At 46.5% G+C, this 19,203-nt stretch overlaps 1 long non-coding RNA gene across 1 annotated transcript in view; it reads right to left on the reverse strand.

Annotated features, from left to right (window-relative positions):
* LOC144158471 (uncharacterized) overlaps window positions 1–14,814 on the reverse strand; it is a 45,019-nt gene extending 30,205 nt beyond the window's left edge. The window contains exons 1-2 of the long non-coding RNA XR_013320075.1: window positions 14,699–14,814; window positions 6,159–6,191 (exon numbers count right to left, since the gene is read on the reverse strand). This is a non-coding gene — a long non-coding RNA (uncharacterized LOC144158471). The remainder of the gene's footprint in view (window positions 1–6,158; window positions 6,192–14,698) is intronic.
* Window positions 14,815–19,203: the final 4,389 nt, after the last annotated feature.

Raw genomic sequence — 19,203 nt, forward strand, 5'->3', positions numbered from 1 at the left:
TGTATTTCTTCCTGTTGTCGCTCGGATTCCCCTGGGTGGGTATGTTGATCTGGACGATCATATGGTCACTGCTCAGATCGTTGCCGGTGTTGCTCCAGGTGATCGTGATCGGCTCATTATTTTTTATGAAGGTAAGGTCAGGGGCGGTGTCTCGGGATACAGAGTTTCCAATCCTGGTAGGATGGGCCGGGTCAGTGATGAGGGTGTAGTTCAGCTCAAGCGCGTCTTGTGCCAGGTTTCTTCCCTTGGCATTGCTCTTCGCGTAGCCCCACGCGTGGTCCATGGCGTTGAAATCGCCACATGCTATCAAAGTGTGCTTGCCAGCTGTCGTGCTCGCCTTGTGTAGGATGGTCTTGAATCTTTGGAGCCTTTGTGACGGGTTGCTGTAAACGTTCAGGAGGAAGATGCTGCCCTTTCTGTGCCTGGTTGGGATGAGTTCTGTCAGGGTGTGTTCGGTCTTGACGGACTTCAGTTCGTGTTCGATGAAAGTCAGTCCTTTTCTGACCAGGGCGCACAGGCCTCTGCCATCGGCCGGGCTCACATGCGCTCTGTAACCGGGAAGGGATGGTGTATTTGTTAGCGTTTCTTGCAGTAGCAGCACGTCGGGTTTGCGTCGAGCGTGCTCTATGTGTTGTTGAAGCACTGCCCGTTTACCTTGGAAGCCGCGACAGTTCCATTGCCATACGGTTATGCTTGGTGGGCTGGAGGCCATGTTTGTCCGAGGTGAAAGTCGTTTGATTGTGGCACTTGGGGACCTTGCTGCATCTGTGCGAAGATGGGGTGGCTCATCATTAGTTGCTGATTCCTTTCCGGGACACTGTACTTGTTGGCTTGCTCTGAGAGTGTGGCTTGGATGGATTCAATGGCGTTCTTCATTGCCACCATCATTTCTTCGATTCTTCCTAGCTCCGCCTCGCATAAGCAGTCGTCGTTATTACCGACGCCTTGCGTGGCATTGCGCTTTTCTACCGCCCTCTTTTTCAGTGCGGGCTCTTTGGACGGAGTGGCCTCCTCAGCCTTAGTGGTGCTTGGCGTATTCTTCGGTAGCTCCTTGTTGCGAATCTCATTGCGGATGTCTGTGATTTCTTTGGTAAGGCTTTGAATGGTGGCTCTCATGACCGCGTTCTCCCGCCTTAGCGCCTCGATCGTTTCGCTCTCCTTGATTTTCGTCGGTTGCTTGTCTTCCTTTCGCGTGTTGATCGTCGTGTTTTTGAAGGTTGCACGCGCAGTGTCGGCCCAGCTGAGTCTGTCTCTCGACAGGGATCTCTTGACTTTAGGGTCATTAGCATCGCGGCTGTATTTTCTTTGTTTGCTCTCTTGTGACTGTGAGCGGTTCCTGGAAGGCGTTCTCGACTTGTGTGCAGCTGGTTGCTCGAGCGGTGGGAAGTCTTGATCAAGAGACAACTGGCTGCTGACCTTTCGCCGCTCCCACTGTCGCTTGCGCACTACGTACGGGGTCTTGTACCTTGCTTTGCATTTTCTGTCGGCGGTTAAGTGGTCTCCGCCGCAAAGCTTGCATTTGGGGGTGCATGGGTGGCCCTCCTCGGGGTTCTGACGACCGCATCCCCTGCAGATCCGGTTCGTCGGCGTTGGGCATACGTCCTTTCGGTGTCCGATGCGTCCACACTGGTGGCAGACGTGTAGTTGTTTGCGGTATAGATGGCACGGCACGAGCGTGACTCCGTACATGACAAAATTGGGCACCTTCGGTCCGCTGAATGCAATGATGACCGTTGTCGAGCTCCCAATTCGTTTCGTAGCCAGGGCCAGTGGATTCCTTGCATTGACAATGTTGGCATCGATTTCTCTTGGGCTTACGTCGGTGGGGATGCCCCTGATCACACCTTTGACAGTGTCGTGCGGGGCTGTACGGTATGCGCTGACTTCGTGCAGCTTGCCTTGGATGTTGATTCCTTGAATTCTTTCGTAGCGACTAGCGTTCTCTTCTTTGGGCGTGCTGATCACCATGATGTTTTGCTGAGTATTCGGGCATATCGTGTCCGAGCAGCTTTCCTCGGTGGTGACTTCGGCTGCGGCGAGTATGGCTGCGGCAACCGTCGTGGTCCCCGTCTTGGCGATATCCAAGCCTCCTCTCGGCCTGACGATTACCTTGATTTCCTCGAGCGGCATTGCCGGCATCCTTGCAGCCTTGACAATTGAGGCTTTGAAGTTCTTGGCGACTCTCGTTGGCTTCCCGCCCTGGGAGTTGCTGCCGGCAAGCTTCGTGTCGGGTCCGCCTTGGCGGTTCCTCGACCGTCGCTCTCCAGCGAGTTTCCATCCGGCATCCTCGTAATATTCTTCGGGTGAGATATCCTCTCCCATCACTTGCACGCACATCTTGGCTTCAGAGTTCGTTATCTGAGCGGACGGCTCCATCTCGGAGCAGCGCGGTGCCCGCAGAGCCGGCGGGTCGCAGCAGGTGCGACGGCGAGGCCTAGAGCTCGCGGGGCACGCCTAGGCTTACCAGTCGTTCGCACGGCGGTGGCACAAAAGGTCCGAAACTTCCGTGAAAAAGAAGTTCCTACGGGAACTATGGGAATCCGTCGGTGTCTTTCGACTTCACGAACACATTGCTGAAGAGAAAACTGTGGTGCGAGCTAATTAGCACTGCGAAAAAGGTCATTAAAGAAGGAGCCGATATGAACGCGTCCGTTCGGTTCGGTGATCGCAGCGCCACCTGTCCACAGAACGAGTTCAATAATTTGAGCAAGATCGTCCCTCTGCACTCTTGGCTACTCTCTGAGCTTCACAGCAAAGTGAGGGGGCATGCGTACATTGTACATACTTTAAACGCACAGTGAAGTGATCTGTAAACATTGTGGGAATACTTTCGCTAGTTATGTTCCGGTGTGCCTAGGCCAGTTTCGATCACTCTGAGTGCGTTTGCGCGACTCTATTGAGTAGCAAAATCATTTCGAAAGTGCTGTTTTCCTAGCTGCATCCTCCTTGCCCATTTTCTATTACGTTTCGTATGACGTTCACTCGAGATAGCTTGGCTTAACTGCGCTACTGCGCTGTTCGCTCACCCTCCTACACAGTAAGTCTGCTGGCCGCCGGCAGCGATTTATGCCTTAAAAACGTCCCAACAGTTTGTATTTTGTAGACTACATTAAGCCTAGATAAGTCTATGAAGTTAAAGTAGTTCCACACAAGCGCGCAAATAACGCTTTGGTAACTGGTGCGCAAGTAGAAAATTTAAGGCCAATTAGGGGGGAAGAAGAGTCACCGAAGGTACTAAGGAATTAATATTAACTGAACCATTTTTGTAAAGCGGACATCCCACGTGCCTGAAGCACTTTTTGCGCTGGGTGAACTAGCACAGCGGTCCGCAGCACTACTACACATTTGCTATAGCTTTTCCGAACAAGCGATGCTGCTGCTAGAGATAAAATATTCTTTCAAATTCGGTACACGGCTACTGAACAAGCTTCATTCAAGCAGTGCTTATCTAAGCTGGTACAGATGCCGAAAGGGAAGACATAAACAGGCTATACTATATCTACTTCATATTTCCCTTCTGGCAGCGCTGTCCCCAAAGGCGAGCGGCCTGAAGCACACGGTGCAGTGTGTCGTGTAGTTGATAGCTTAGTTCTTAGGTAATGTTTTTATGCTTAATTAAACATGTTGAGCTGCCACCTTCATTGCTGCACGAGGGAATTGGCAGAATGCGTGCAGACTGACACTGATGCACCGGCGTGTTCTCGTGGCGTGGTGTTTTCAAAAGCACCGAATGCTTGGGGGCACAGAGCCCAATACGCCGCCTCTCGTCTCTGTGCTAACGCACCTCTGGCGATACAGCTACGAGCGAAGCAATATCCAAAGGTTGGCGAAAGTGCGGAGAATTTCAGCGTCTCCCATGACGTGGAGGACGCTTATCCACGGCGTACGCTTGAGCTAATAAACGTTACGATACTGACCGGTGCTCGCAGACTGATCTTACACATTCTAAAGTCGACAACATAGCAGAAGCACGGCAAGGCAATTCCTGAAATATGAAATATGCCCAACCAAAAATAACGGCGGATGCCAAGCATGCCAAGCATGTTGTTTCACAGATCCAAAACTGAAACCGGTTGAATTCTAATATTGTACACCTTCGTTCCACATGGAATCTTCAATACACATGACTGTGTTGTGGCGCCCGCCACAAAAGTCCCATGGTGTATTTTCTTCTGTAGGTCTTAATAAATGAAATACTCCTCCATCGGGGGGGAAGGGAGGAAAACGTTGAAAAGTTCGTTTATTTGAGGCAGTCTATGCTATGCAAACAAAGAGAGAAGTTGGATAAATTCACTTCAGTGTTCCTTGAATGACCGAGTGTTCATTGTGCTTTGGGTATTAGTGATAACACCACGCCGAAAACTTTCCCGTGTCTCTAAGCATACCCACGGATGAACCTGGCCGAGTCAAGTATAAGCTAGGAGGCGCCGTCAACCTCGATGTTTGCAGTCTTGCGCTTCTAGTATCTTGTTTCACTGTGAGAGCAATATGTGCCTATTCAAGGCAGTTCCGCTGCATATGAGAGGTCAACTTAAAGTAATACCGCCGCCCCTCGAGAGCCTCTCCTACTCCCTCCTTCACGGCGCCGTGGGGTGAAACAGGGAAGGTTGGGGCAGAAGGAGAAGAGAGAATGTAGCCCTAGCATAGGGAAGGTAGTGAGGACGCTGGTTCATCTGTGCCGTAGTTGTGTTTTCCGCGCATTCCAAGTAGCGAAAGCGGCTAGCTGCATCGAACCATCCCGAAGACGTCACTCGGCTTCCTAATCAGTAAAGCAGAATCTTGCGTACGAGCGCACAAAGCGGCAGGTGGAAATGACGTGAAGAATGGGAATTTTAGAGAGCTAAGCGTAGGGAGGCGGTTGCCGAAAGGTGATACCGACGAGCTTAAGAGAAGGCAATGGACGTCTCGCCTTCAACTTCGACGACGGCATCCGATACCGATGAAGTGATGATAGCGAGTGCGCGCATTGCAGAACGTTCGACTAGCCATATCGTTTTGATTGATTGATTGTAGGGTTTAAAGCACTGACAAAACACAGGCGATGAGGCGCGCCGTAGTGGAAAGCTCCGGATTCTTTTTGACCACCTGGGGACCTCTAACGTGCGCCGAAATCTCGTACACACGGCAGTGCCATATCGTTTTGTTTGCACACTGTGGTTAGGCTGCATTTGCTGCTTAAACGGGCCTATCCGAGCTAAGCCGCCGGCATTTTTTTTGCGATTCATCAAGAACCCCACCATCAAGACATATTACAGGGTGATTTTAGTAGTGTCTTTGTTGTTACACGTATATGCTAACTTGTATTCAAACAAATGATACTGTAATAATTGCTGCTTCATGTTACGTCTCTCCTGCCCATACTAGGCAATTGCAGCGATAAAATTTGTGTTTTTTAATAAATCTTGCGCTTTGTCGGTTACTAAATGTATTTCGCTGCTGGAAGGACAGCGAGTGAGCTACAAAAAGCTAATTCTTTCAAATCAAAATTGTGTTTTGTCTTCATGGGGCCTCTCCCACTGCAATGTTTGTTTGGCTCCCTTTGGCAAGAAATATGCAGACAATACTTCAGCAACCGCTACTGAAGGGTGTGATTCAGCCTTTCACTTATGTTGAAGCGCAATATGTAAAATCGTGGCCTAGTCACGTGGCACCGCAAAGGCAAGATTTCAAACGAGCAAGGCTGTGACTCCACTCCACAGCCGATTACGCGGCGTGACGTCACAACTGCCTCACTTGCACTCCGGTGGCTGAAGGTCATTGCGACGCGATAAATGACTTTGCGAAACATGGAGTTACGGAGTGTTCACTCTAAACACCTTTTCGTCAAATTTACACTCAATTTAATCCGCGAAAAACCGCAACATCTGACCTGAATTCATTTCAACTTCCAAATACAGTACCCAATGCGCTTCTTCGCTACATTTGACAAGCATTTCAAATTAAAAAAAACATTTAAGAAGATTGCAAGGCGCTTTTACAAAGATATTCCAAGGTTACCGCTCAAAATGCAACCGTTATTTTTGTCCCACACAGACGTCGTACAGTAAACACGGACTTCCTCTTCGCGTTTGAATAAATGTAAGGTGCCAGTTGGTAAGGTTTTGAGCAACTCGTAAAAAACACCTGCTGAGCCGAAAGCACCTGAAAAATTGTATTACCATAGAGAGAAGCCTCATGTCGACTTCCAGAATCTGAAAGAAAAAGTAGCAAGTGGGGCACAAGGTTAACACTGACAAAGGCGAATAACTGAAAATGTGCACAAAATATTTCCCTGACACTCTACCCTAATTCAGAAAAGAAGGCTATGTGCTTTCTTCACATGTTTCCCTCTTTCCTGCTGTCCAAAGATATGGGTATGTGGTGTTGCTGCGCTTACAACAGGTCGGGCGTTTCATAGCATCTTCATTTAAATTAGCTTAAGAAATTTCTGGGATGGTAGCTATCTTTGTGGGGCGTCGACAATGAAGTTATGCATATCTTGCCGAATATTTGTGATTACGCGCAACAGAAGCATTGGTTGTGATGAACATCAAGTTGCAATCCTTTTCACCACATTTTAGTCGCTATCTAACTGGACTACCACAATTAAACGATGCAACTTAGAATATGTTGGGTAACGAAGTTTCGTCTCTTGGATTACTAAACTGGGAAGTAATACTATTCACGTCAAAACGTCATTGCGCACTTACCACGGGCCGTCTAATTTGTAAAAGTTCGGTATGTAGAATAGCCGAGCGTCGCAAAATACTGCTTTGAGGTGTCCGAGCCGCCGACTTTAAGAGCATACGCAGCCGTTTATAGCAACAAATCATCCACGTCTTTCTTTCAAACAGCCGTCCCAATTTTTCCACCCAATCAAACCTCGAGATGAAATTGGTCGCCCCAATTCCTGTTTGCTTTGTGGGAACTTCAAAGCGGCCAGTTTAGCATCCGACCGCAGCAGTGAATTATCGCACAAAAACATGATGACGAATTCAATTGGTTTCCCCTTTGTAAAAGGGCGATGAATTGTCATAATACCAAAAAGGGCTAATATACCTATGTTTTACACTCTTGGTTTAATAATATAGCGCTGCTCAGAGCAGGCACAAAAAGCTTATTAGTCACAAAATTCTCTTTTTTCTTTTGCAGGGGGTAACTCTCCTATCCAATATTCCCCTCTCTGCTTTTCGTCCACCAGCATTCTAAACTTCTTTTCGTCCCCTCGACAGCCTTGAAGTTAACTTCCCCTGTGCTCCCCTTAAATCCTAGGGCTTCTGGAAGCCGAATATTTCCTTGATGTAGATTTCGATGGATACCCTCGCATTCTAACACTATGTGCCGCATAGTTTCTGTTTCTTTTCCGCAGACCACGCCGACCCCATCATTTTGTGAATACTTCCCCACAAAGCTTTTAGTTCGCAAGCAACCTGCTCAACCCTCAAAAAGCAAAGCACTGCCCTGGGAATTATCGTAGAAATTTTCCTTTCTGATGTTCGATTTCCCAACCCTGTATATCTCTAACGACGTTTTAGCTTCCATTTTTTTCCTCCATTTATTCGTTTCAATCTGCCTTGCCTCTTTCTTGGTTACCTTGACTGTTTTGGCTTCTCCACTGTTCTTTCCGTATTTCATCGTTAGCCTTCTAGTCTTCCTTAACCACTGCGTGTTTATGCTTCCAAAGTATAAGTACCTAAAAACCTTAGCTGCCCACCTTCGTTGACCCATTGCTCTTAACCTCATCTCAAAGCATATTTTACTCTGTGCTTCTCTAACTTCAAACGACGCCCAGCCCATATCTCCCTGTACTGCTTCGTTAGTTGTTTTTCCATGCGCGCCTAAGGCCAAACGTCCTACCCTTCTCTGGTTCACCTCAAGACCTGATAGAACGTCTGATTTTAAGCAGAGTACAGCATTCGGAAACGTGAGACCCGGAACCATTACTCCTTGCCACATTCCTCTTACTACTTCATATTTGTTATACCCCCACAGAGCTCTATGCTTCGTTATAGCTGCGTTTCGCTTTCCTTTAACCTTAAGTTGCTCCTCGTGAGTTCTTAAGTAGTTCTCCCCTTCGTTTATCCACACTCCGACATATTTATATTCCTTCATTCTAGGTAATTCGCCTTGTTGGATAGAGACTACGCCAGTGGTAGCATCATTGAAAACCATTATTCCTGATTTTTCTGCACTAAAACATAACCCGAGGTCGGTGGCTTTCTGGCCGAAGATATTTAATAGCCGTTGCATATCGGTCTGGTTATCAGCTAAAAGAACAATGTCGTCTGCGTATAACATTCCCGGAATATGCTGTTTCACCACTTCACCCTGCAGCATATGGGTTAGGCTAAACCCTACCTGACTTTGTTTCTTTTCTAACCCTGCCATGTAAAGCCTGAACAGTATTAGGCTCAAAGGGCATCCCTGTTTCAATCCCCGATGTATATTGACCTGCTGGGCGCATTTCTGTCCTTCCCATGTAAGGTGCACTCTATTTTCTTTATAGATTGCTATAAGGAACTGTATTAACTCGCCATCTAATCCCTGGAGTTTCAGCATTCTCCACAACCATTCTCTGTTCACGTTGTCATATGCCCCTTTAATGTCCAAGTACGTAATCCATACTCGTCTATTCTCCGCTTTCGCAATTTCAATGCATTGCGTTATCACGAACAAATTGTCATCCAGTCGCCTGTCTTGTCTACATCCATTCTGCAGTTCCCCAAGTATTTTCTTTTCTTCCATCCATGCTTGAATTTCTTATTTTATCGCCTGCATTACGACTCTATACACCACTGACGTTACTGTGAGTGGCCTGTATGAATCAATACTGGCTTTGTCTCCTCTGCCTTTATATAATAAATTCACTCTACTTTGTAGCCAGTTCTCTGGTATTTGTTTGGTTTCTATCACCGTATCTATTGCCCTGATAAACGATTCCTTACTTTTAGGTCCAAGTAGGTATATTAGTTGCATTGGTATTCCGTCCAGGCCCACTGCTGTCTGGGGGGAAACCTTTTGCTGTGTTTTTTTCAATCAAGGTTGCTCAAACTTATTTCCTTTTCCGCAGTCTTATGTGGCGGTGATGTTATCGATGCTGGTTTCCCTACCACTATTGTCCTAAACTTCTCACTAATCACTCGATGAATATGCGCCATCGCGTGCTCTCCTTCTAAATGTTCCCCCTCTTCATCAATTAGGAATTTTTGATGGTTATCGTTTTTTGAGCTTAGTGATTTTACATGGTTACAAAACTTCTTGGATGCGCTTTTGTTATTCTTCCGTATTTCTGCCATCCATTGTTCGCTTTTCTGCTTGATCTTTGCTTGCACCATTTTCTGCACGTCTAGTTTTTCCCACGGTAGATATCCCATTTCTCCTTCACTACCTCCGGCTCCATACCAGTTCTTTTTGCTTCTCTATGTTCTCTCGACGCCTTTCTTCGCTGGTCAATAGCCTCTTTTATTTCCTTATTCCACCAGCTTCTCGCATTCTGTTCCCTTTCCATCGGTTTCGTTGCTTTGCTTCATTCATCTTACCCTTTATGAACGCAATCATTTTGTCGTAATCCCAATTTTTGCCTGGATATTTATTGATTTCATTTTCCAATCTATCAGCGATAATCTTTAACTGCTCATTATTCAAATTAGTTCCTCCTATTGTACCTATTTCTACATTTGTCCGGGTTGCGCCTCCAAAGTGCAAGCTAAAGCGCTTGTGGTCGCTTCCTGAGCTGTCTGTTCCATTTTCATCTATCCTCAATTCACGCAGCCTTCCGTATACTCTCTCGGATACTAAACTGTAGTCTATGCTAGACTGTCTGTTACCGCTTTCCCACGTTTGGCAGGACATTTGTGGTGGGTAGATTTAAAAAATCCGGTTTAAAACGTTGCAGTGCCCTATCTAGAAAACCATTTTTGTTCAAGGTGTCTTAGGCTATGCCCTTTCAGTTAAGGAAAAGACCGAAAACTCCTCAACAAAACTTTGCTTGTCTACTTGAAATAATTTCTTTAATATATAAGTTGAAAGGAAACCAGTTGTGCTAAAACTTTGCGTCTAAACGATGGAATGACTACCTTGTGAGCAACCTGATGTCACGCAAGGTTGACCTGAATCCTAATTCCTCTCATGAGCAGCACCCCTCGTTTCCCCACTCCCTCCGAGCGTGGGAGAGAAATAATCAGCGGAAGAGCGATATAAGTCTCAGGACAGCCATTACTGATGTGTAGCTACCAGTGGGCATTGAATCACGTGTTATTCTTCCTGAGAAGTGTGTCGTAATGTCTAACTTCAAGTCCGATAAGGAAGGGCTATTTTTTTGGGTGGCTATAGGAGAACAGAGGTTTCCAACAATAATGAGGGTGATTACTTTACACCACAACTCTAACGCTCAACCAGTTTCCTGAAATCTTCTCCGATTGTTTTTCTCATCGGCTGGCTGTTGTCCTTAAAGCATTAGCCTTTGAGCCCTCCGTGCTAACCTAGAGTATATGGCTATCTTGCGAACCTATCACACGACCCTGTACGTGACTCGATTGGTTTAACTCCCCCGTGTAAAGGGAAGTGGTGGTTAGAATGAGCGTTTGCCCTACATTCTTTTGCTATGTCATTGCCTGGCCTTCTTCAGCTGCTTAGATTAGACCACTTATTCAAGCCTTTCTGGTTCAGCAGTAATGAAGCAAACTGCACCCGCATTTCTCATGCATGGACCGGCACAAGATTCCTTCGTATTGCACCTAGGCTATGAGCAAACGCGGAATACAGGTTTCCATGTTGTGCGCTTCAAGTGCACTTAGGTAAATAATTGTGCTATTGTGCTGTAAAAAGTTTGTAAACACTGTTATTGTGCATTCTTGCCAAGAACTGTGAACAAAGGAAATCGAGAGAAAAATGGACATAGTGTTCAATAAAGTTTTGTAGAAATATACAATCGGTTTAACAAAACAACGGCGACAGTATGAGTACGCAAGACGAATAAAGATGAAAACCTTCCATCGTACAGTCCGTACACGATGGTCTCACAATTTCTGACGACTTGTGTAGTGGAATTAGCAGCCTTCGTTAGAATTATTTTACACAGTTCCATTCTCAGCATCGTCATTGCGGATTTACTGTGTTTGGGGTGATGTATAACGGACCTTTGAGAGATGATAGAATAGGTAAATTGTAGCTACAATACCTGATAAACACAGTTTTTGACCCTGAAATTTTCATCAGTCTGATATTTTATTGCCAATTCTGCAATTCCCCCCTATTCATCCACCCCTCTGTGAATAAACTCTTCGAAACATTGTCGTGTTTCTCTGGAAAACTAAAAATCCATAATTTTAGATTTAATATCATAGTCCATGTTTCAACGCCCTGAAAATATTTTGGGCTAATACAATAATTCAAATTTCGACATCGGTTTCCAGCACTGTCTTCACCGACGCGTCATTTATATTTCACCTATCACGGTTCTCCACCTCAATATTTGGAGCCTAAATTTCGTAAGGGAGATGCTGCGACTGTACACCAATAGGCACCCCCAAATGCGTTCATGGACGCCACTGTCTTTTTATTCTCATATCGATTGGTACGCGGAATATGATTTAACTGTGTACATTCCTAAAGAAGGTATATGAATGTTTAAGTGTGTGCAGTTTGTTGTGGGCGTTCCGTGGCAGGCCGACGATATCGCGTGCTGCAGATAACACGTGTGAGACAAGTCGTAGAGCTGCCCTAGTTACGCGCATAACCCTGTCTCTGTGTTGCTTCTTTCCGTTTTACAGCGAAGCTGTTCGCTTCTCGTTGGTCGGACATTCCCCTGTCGTAAACAAAAAAAAAAGTTTAGGCAGGCACAAAGCATAAAAGCCTAGGGTTCAGTATCCGTGTAAAAAACCACAAGACAAGCATCGAAACCGTATGATAGATGGTAAGGCGCTTGTGAACAATGGGCCCCTTTCCCCTCCATCCCATGAGTTCCTGGTGAAGATTAGGCTTGCAGATGCTCCCCCCAAAAAAAAGGTTGACAGGCGAACTGCGGGACACGGCCCCACAATACTTTTCTGGCTTAGGCTGGTCCGTACATGTAACCATTTTCCTAAGAAAGTCAAGATTATTTCGGTGGGAGCGTATATAGGCAGTACGCGGAATTTGGCGCCATAGAAGCACAGGGCAAGCGACAAGCTAGCCGAGGCGACGAGGAACATTTCATAGCCTCCCCCATCATCATTTGTAGTTTTTTATGACCATTAAGTTTCTTACTATATACACTAGAGAGGAATCTAGCGCTACCCTCAACGCGGCTCGTATCAAGGCTGTCTGTGTCGTCATGGGCCGCTCTTATACCATGAGCTCGCCTTAGTTTCACCATTTGTTTGAGTGTCGCAAAAACACAGTGCCACAAAAAAGAAAACAACAGTGTGTTAGCATATGATGACAATAAATTCTTTTAATATGAAGCGGAGCACCGAAGGTCGTTGGTGGGGGAAGAAGGGGAATAGGGAGGAAGGTACACGCCCACTAGATCACGCTAGCCAGGCCACTGGCAACGCCGAACTGCACTAAGGTCATCAGTTGTGGAGGATGTTCAAGGATATCCCTATAGAATGCTTTTATATCATAATTTTGAAAGACACTATGGTTCAGTCTATGAAGATCAAAAGCGAAGCAGTGTAGATCAAGGTGTTTTATGTTAGCTTCACACAAACTGACAAATGCACATGTGCAAGGGGTAGCAGTTCCAATGCCCTTCTTCCGATCAGCAAGTGTCATGCCCTTCTTCCGATCAGCAAGTACACCTCATATCCATAAATGGATATGAGGTGTAGCGGCTGTATTGGCAAGTACTCTGTTGATAAATATTTCTTGAGATCGGCTGAGGGGTGACGTTTTCTAATCTCTCGCGGTAAAGAAACCGGAGGAAGCGCCGTACTCGCGCCATTTCGAAGTGGCCGCCTGGCGGCGAGTGCGCATAGGGGTGGTCGCGGAGGTCGGAGATCCTAGCAGGAGAGGCTGGAGATGAACAGCTAGAACTCCAGATTGTGAGCTGGCAAGACCATTTACCACGCCCTTACCACTCCCGAGATCCCCGACGTTCCCGGCGTCCAGGTGACCCTAGCGTCAACATCGTTCTTGTATTAGTGCAGGAGTATCTGGCGGATGCCTTGAGCAGTGACGCCTTCTGTTTTTGGGGTGCTAAATGCCACGTAGTGCTTCTAATGAGTCTGTATATATGACGGAAGCGAGGGTGTTGTCCCCAGATAGCCCAATGTTCTGCTTGTGCAGGTATTGCGTGGTTCAGTGTGTAGACGCAACGCCTGGTTTCTCTGGTGGAGGGTTTGTACCAGGCCAAGGTCAGACGAAGTCCATCGATAGCGGCGTCCGTAAATACTGAATTGGCGTTGTGCTGATTGTCCCTATAATGGAGGGGCTCCCGGGTTGCAGTGGCGCCTTTGGAGGGGGCGTGAAGTCTTGGAGGGGTGTTGGGTATGTAAAGTCAAAGCGGTTGTTTCGCGAGAAGTGACCCCGGGCTTCGGTACAGACTCGTCGGGTATAGTGAAAAATAAAACACGCTGTTTTAAAGCGAAGGAAAAAGGAGGTAAAGCGTATTTTTGCCGGAACGCTCTTGCCTACTGTTGTACAGTCCAGCCGGTAGGTAACAACAATGTTAATATTCGGAAGAAACTCGTTAAAGTCTTATTTTGTTAATTTTGCAATTATTTCTAATATTAAGTTGTTTGGAAATGTTTTCGAGCGTGCCTATGACAACGTTGCCTTCATGGTGAACCGGTGCACCTTCCGTCACCTACAGTTCAACAAAACTTGTGGCTGATCGAGTTGTTTCACACTTAAACTAACAGAAAACGTGGCTTTAGACAGTCGTGCACGAAGATAGGATAAGACGGATACAGGCTTATGAATCTGTCGTATGATCTTGCCTTCGTCGAAGTACGATTGATCTCATTTTTTCGTCAGCAACTTTCGCAGCGGCATATTACCCGCTCAGCCATACGTTCATTAGACTCCGGCATGAATAACGTTAGGTACGATCATGCACTCCAGCTCTTCCCAGAAACACGCAGTTGTTACCTCTCACGGCCGCCACAGAACAGGGAGGATTTCGGCTGCATCGTAGCTCGTAGACGTGTTAATGCATAAGAAAGAAAGCAAATCCAAAAAACCACTTAAAAACCAATTGTCATGTCAAGTTGAAGCCAGAAGCAGCGTGCTTCGCATAACCCCCCTCGATGACATGGATTCCAAGGTGCACTTTCCTCTTTAGTAAACTTACGAACAAACTCTATTGTTTAGAATAGCTTCGCTGGAGAACCACTTTCGCCGGGCGGGTTGGCAGCCATTTTTTGTTTAAAATTTAAAACCGCGGGATTAAACAGTATGTACAACCAACCATCTCTAGTTTTAGCCTTGCCTTAGTTGTGGCTTGGAAAATGTGTCTTAGGGTGAAGGAAGCCTTCTTTGACACAAGAGTTTTTACTTCAGCACAGAACTTTGCATCAGTGTTTCACGAATTAAAAAAGTGCGACTGTAGATGGTCAAGTTTAGTGTCTTAAACCAAATTTTAAAAATTCCGCGCCCCACAGAAACTTTATAGTGCCTCAAGGCACTTTATGGTAGACATTACGTCTGATCATATATAATAAGTTATCCGTAATGAGCGCACTGTAAACGTACAACATCCACCATAATAGGGTTGCAAGCAGAGTGCAGGACCTACATTGTTTTGTAAGGTTGCGCCAGGCAGTTGTGTGAGCGGCAGAGCTGCAACGTCGAGTCAACTGTGCGTGGTCTCTTTTTCTCAGCCCTACGTGCTTCATTCCAGTTTATATCCATTCTCCGGTGCTGAGGTAAATCATGTACCTGACAACAGGAATTTCCTCTAGACGCGCACATGTGGTGTCTGACGCCAGTTGTCGGGCCAACAGGTGATTCCTGTCGTAATCCGCAGCAATACATGCTTTGAAAAAACTTGTTCGTACTACTATTTTCCTTGTCTGTACTTACCTTAGTGCACGCCAGAAGCGGGGCACAAGTGGCCTGATGCGAACATACAATGCATGATAGTGGGACTCGTTTTCACGGGACATTTTTAATGTTTGCCGTTACCACATGCTACCCCTAGCAATTAATCTTATTTTATAGTTAGGATTAAAAGTCAGCTTCTATACGAGATATCTGGATAAACGTCTGCGCTTACACAAGCGGTTCCGGGTATTAAACAGCATAACAAGGGTTAAAAAATTCCCCCCGACCCTCAAAGGAACATCGGAGGTGTGCTTCAGCTCTGTCAACTGCAATTCACATTCCCACAGCTGGTCTCTATCAACGCTGCTGCGCCGGCAGTAATTTATACATACCGTGGTGAAAGTCAAAGCGTTATAGCCGTGTAAGTTGCGCTAAACTTTGCTCATGCGGCATACTTTTCAGAACTTCCCTTTACAATACAGCTGTCGCTATGTGCACAGAATGGAGGGGTCAGCTTATTTGGTGGTTTTCTGATTTTGTTGTCTCTTGCCTTACCTTACTTACATGTGGCTGAATTTGGCTTGTTCGCAATGGCGAAACTGTATATTCTATTTTCTGAATTAGCCAGTAGTAAGCAGTAGACGCTCGCAGATCTACAGACAATTTCAATCCTCTGGCGCTAAATGGGTACAAATACTTGTTAGTACCCTTTCATAGCATACCAGGAAACTGCTTATGGCTAGGGTTCCATGGATATTTGATGTCCGTGAGCAAATCTGAGGTGGCAAAGCAACCTGCGGCAAGCCATCTTTATCCCGAAGGCCCAACAGAAAACGTCTTCGGTGACTGTGGTGCCGGCGCTTTGTAACAGTGAAGCTGCTTAGCGGATTGCAATTTTTCACGTCCGCAGTTAAAAATACCCAGAAATTGCCGAGCGCTCGTGTGTGCGTGCCTTCCGCGACCACCTAGCGCCCCAGCGCACGTTCGTCAAGCCTAGCTTACCCATTGAGGGAGATTGGTCAAGATTGTGGCGACCGCCCGGCAGTTACAAAGCGAAGAAAATGCCTAGCGCTTTTGTGTGCGTAGCTTCCGGTGACCGCCCAGCGTGCCCGGAGCATGTTTGTCAAGCCAAACATACTCACCTGGGGAGATTGGCCAAGGCTGGCCCACAATCAACTCCAGTGTTCGCTGTAATCCTCGCCACCCATTGCTCGGACCGAGAAAGACACGTCATAGCGTAGGCCCTTCAAAAATGTTTTCCAAAGATTATCCCTTCCAAAAAAATCAAAGAAGCCGCGCTTACAGCAACAATTATGGAGCAAAGGTTGTTACGGCAGCGAAGGAGAAGCAAATCGGCTGCAATAGTGGACTCAAACCTTCGGTATAGTCGCGATGGTTAATAAAACCATCTACAGCTAAATCTATCACCGTGCCAACGAAAAAAATTCCTCGCATTTCCCCGAGGGGAAGAATGTGAAAGTGCGAATGCACGAGTTGAATTTGCGCGGTTCGGTAATGTTCGCGAAAGAGAGATCACACACACACACACAACTACAAAGAAAGAAAGATGCATTTATTCACAGACACCTATTTGTGTTGTCGTTGTACTTGATTGCTAGAGCGGATCTCAGCTTTAAAAGTTCGTGTCAGTACTCCTTTAAGCGGGTGCATTAGCCCTTCTCACGCCCGATTCTTGGGCAATCCCCCACGTGGGTATGTGCCATGTCAGCGGCCAGGCAGCGCGCGCCCACCTCCCCCCGTTGCCAAGGAAGACGAGGAGATTCCTGGCCAATCCCCCACGTGGGTATGTGCCATGTCAGCGGCCAGGCAGCGCGCGCCCATCTCCCCCCGTTGCCAAGGAAGACGAGGAGCGCGCGCACCCGCAGCTGTTGCTATGCGGACGGCGGCGGAATGCGGACGGCGGCGGACGCTTCAGGCTCGCTTAAGAAGTGCATTCGCACTTAAAATAGGTTCCTGTCGTGCCGCACTCTCTCCGGTCTCGATTTTTAGAAGTTTTCATGACGACGCTAAGGCAGGACCTCTATGTCTTTAAAACGTGCAATCGTGATACGTTGAAATACGAACGGAGCGCATGACTTTCAGTACATGCCGGACATCCTGGAGATGGCGGTACTTTGACCTTTGATCTAGCTTTACACCGAAGCTTACTTTTTTCAGAAAAAAGTGTCGAATTCCTTCGTTCCTGCAGCACGATGAAAACTCGCGCCATCCACAAGCACAGCGCACCGAGCTGCGAATATTCAAACGGTCTCCAGGCTGCAATACTTTTACTATCCGGGGATTTACAACCCCCCTCCCTGAAACGCTCCCAAAATATAAATTCTGGATAAGCTTCATAACAACTGAAGTCTTTACACGGCATAAATTTAGGGGAGTTGGTAAATCATACACTGCGCACACTAGATGAAGGCGACAGAAGGAAGCGACAATGAAGTCTTACGTTTTACGGATTTAGACCATAACTGGGGATATGGGGCAAGGACAGAAGAAAATGAAGTCAAATGACATTAAATGACACCGAAGCAGCGATTGGCCCGAATTTTTATTGGTATCGAGGTAGTCACTGTTTAAATGTGGCCCTGTGACAGCAGTATGAATCGCCGCCTGCAATGATGTTCGCTCACCTGGATTTCTTCGAGAGGAACGTACAGGAAATGTTACAGTGGCAGCAGCCACTGATCTTTCCAGTAAATGCAGCAATTTCGTTTCGAAAGGCTCGCTGGGAGGCGAAGTACCGCGTTCCCGTAGACCTTCTTAAGAGCCAAACGTAGATGTCACCTGCAGCATTTTTCATAAATGCACCTGTGTTTATGACATAACGTTTTATCTTTCTGATTGAAATTGATTTAACGAACACAATTCATACAACTTCGTAAATCGCGTCATCAACATTGGGGGTGGCAAGCAATTTTCCCACGTTTGCTTCAAGACCCTCACGGCGTAGTCAAGCCATATGATTGTCGCCATTACACATTCATGACCATGTGGCACGTTTCAGATTGGGTCATCTGTGGAGTCATATTTAAACCTGTTAACATGTGACATCCGGTGCGTATAAGTTTTAAGGATAGAACTTCGAGGCAATAAATGACATGTACAACTCTATTCGCACTTGCTGGTCTTTAATACTTTTAACCCGAACAATAACTAATGCACAATACGAAAACACAGACAACAAAACTAAAGGTAACTCCACCAAAATCCCAGCCACAATCAATTACCAGTGCGTTTTACTAGAACAACGCGAAAAGAATATCACAGAACACTTGTGACCTAATAAAATTGGCCCGCGAGCGTAACAAATATGGGTCAAATTCCGCTCAAGCAGGTGAATAGAGAGAACGGTCAAGTAAATTTAGGTAGGTGTTCCTCGCGCTAAAGATCACCTCTATGAAGGCATGTACACAGTCTAAGTAGTATCTGTTATCTGGTGCATACTGTTTAGTTATACCCTTCTGTCGAATTGTTTTGTTTGTTGTAATTGACATGTGATTCATGTTACGCCGAATTGGGTGAGGCGGCGGCTGATCGGGAAGAGGGTAACACTGGTGGGAGGTATACAGGGTGATCAAAATTACGTCGACAGGTTTTTTTAAACTTAGGTGCCTAAATTTACAAGAAGACCACCACTACAGTGAGATATTGCGCCTAGGGGGACACAGAATTTGGTGGTAATCATTGATGTCGGTGGCTTAATTAACTAAAATTGAATAATTAACTTTTTAGTGTCTGCAGTAAGCAGGCATGTTTGTATTAAAAGTTGAACGCAATCGTGTTTCCAAGCAGATCTATTTAGCAGAATTCTTCTAGCGCACACGTACTCCAAGATATCGAACTGCGAAGTTTGCTTGCCGTTCGGATGATTACGCATGCAAGACAGTGAAGAGAGCCGCAAAGCTTCTCCCCTTTGTTCTGTGTTTCGATAGCGGTTCCGAATACTGCAGATTGCAATAACGCAACCCAAGAGTGAAAGGGAGCCAGTTATCACTTTTTTCTATGCCTCCACCCCGTTGTGAAACTAAGCACCGTACACAGCACGCACGCCACAAAAGGGAGAATCTTCGCGCAGGAGCTCCGTCCCGGTCGATAGGCACACCCCGTAGAGCTACCGAACAAGACAGAGTATCGTATGAACCTTTCAAGAACCTCGGCGATTCTTCCTTGGTTGGAATCCTACAGGCGAAAGTAGGGTATGACTCATGGGAGAACTAACTGCGGCAATTGCCATGGCTACAC

This window comes from Haemaphysalis longicornis, unplaced genomic scaffold (assembly GCF_048455015.1).
Source record: "Haemaphysalis longicornis isolate Haplotype H1 unplaced genomic scaffold, Haemaphysalis longicornis Haplotype H1 scaffold_10, whole genome shotgun sequence".
Lineage (NCBI taxonomy): Eukaryota > Metazoa > Arthropoda > Arachnida > Ixodida > Ixodidae > Haemaphysalis > Haemaphysalis longicornis.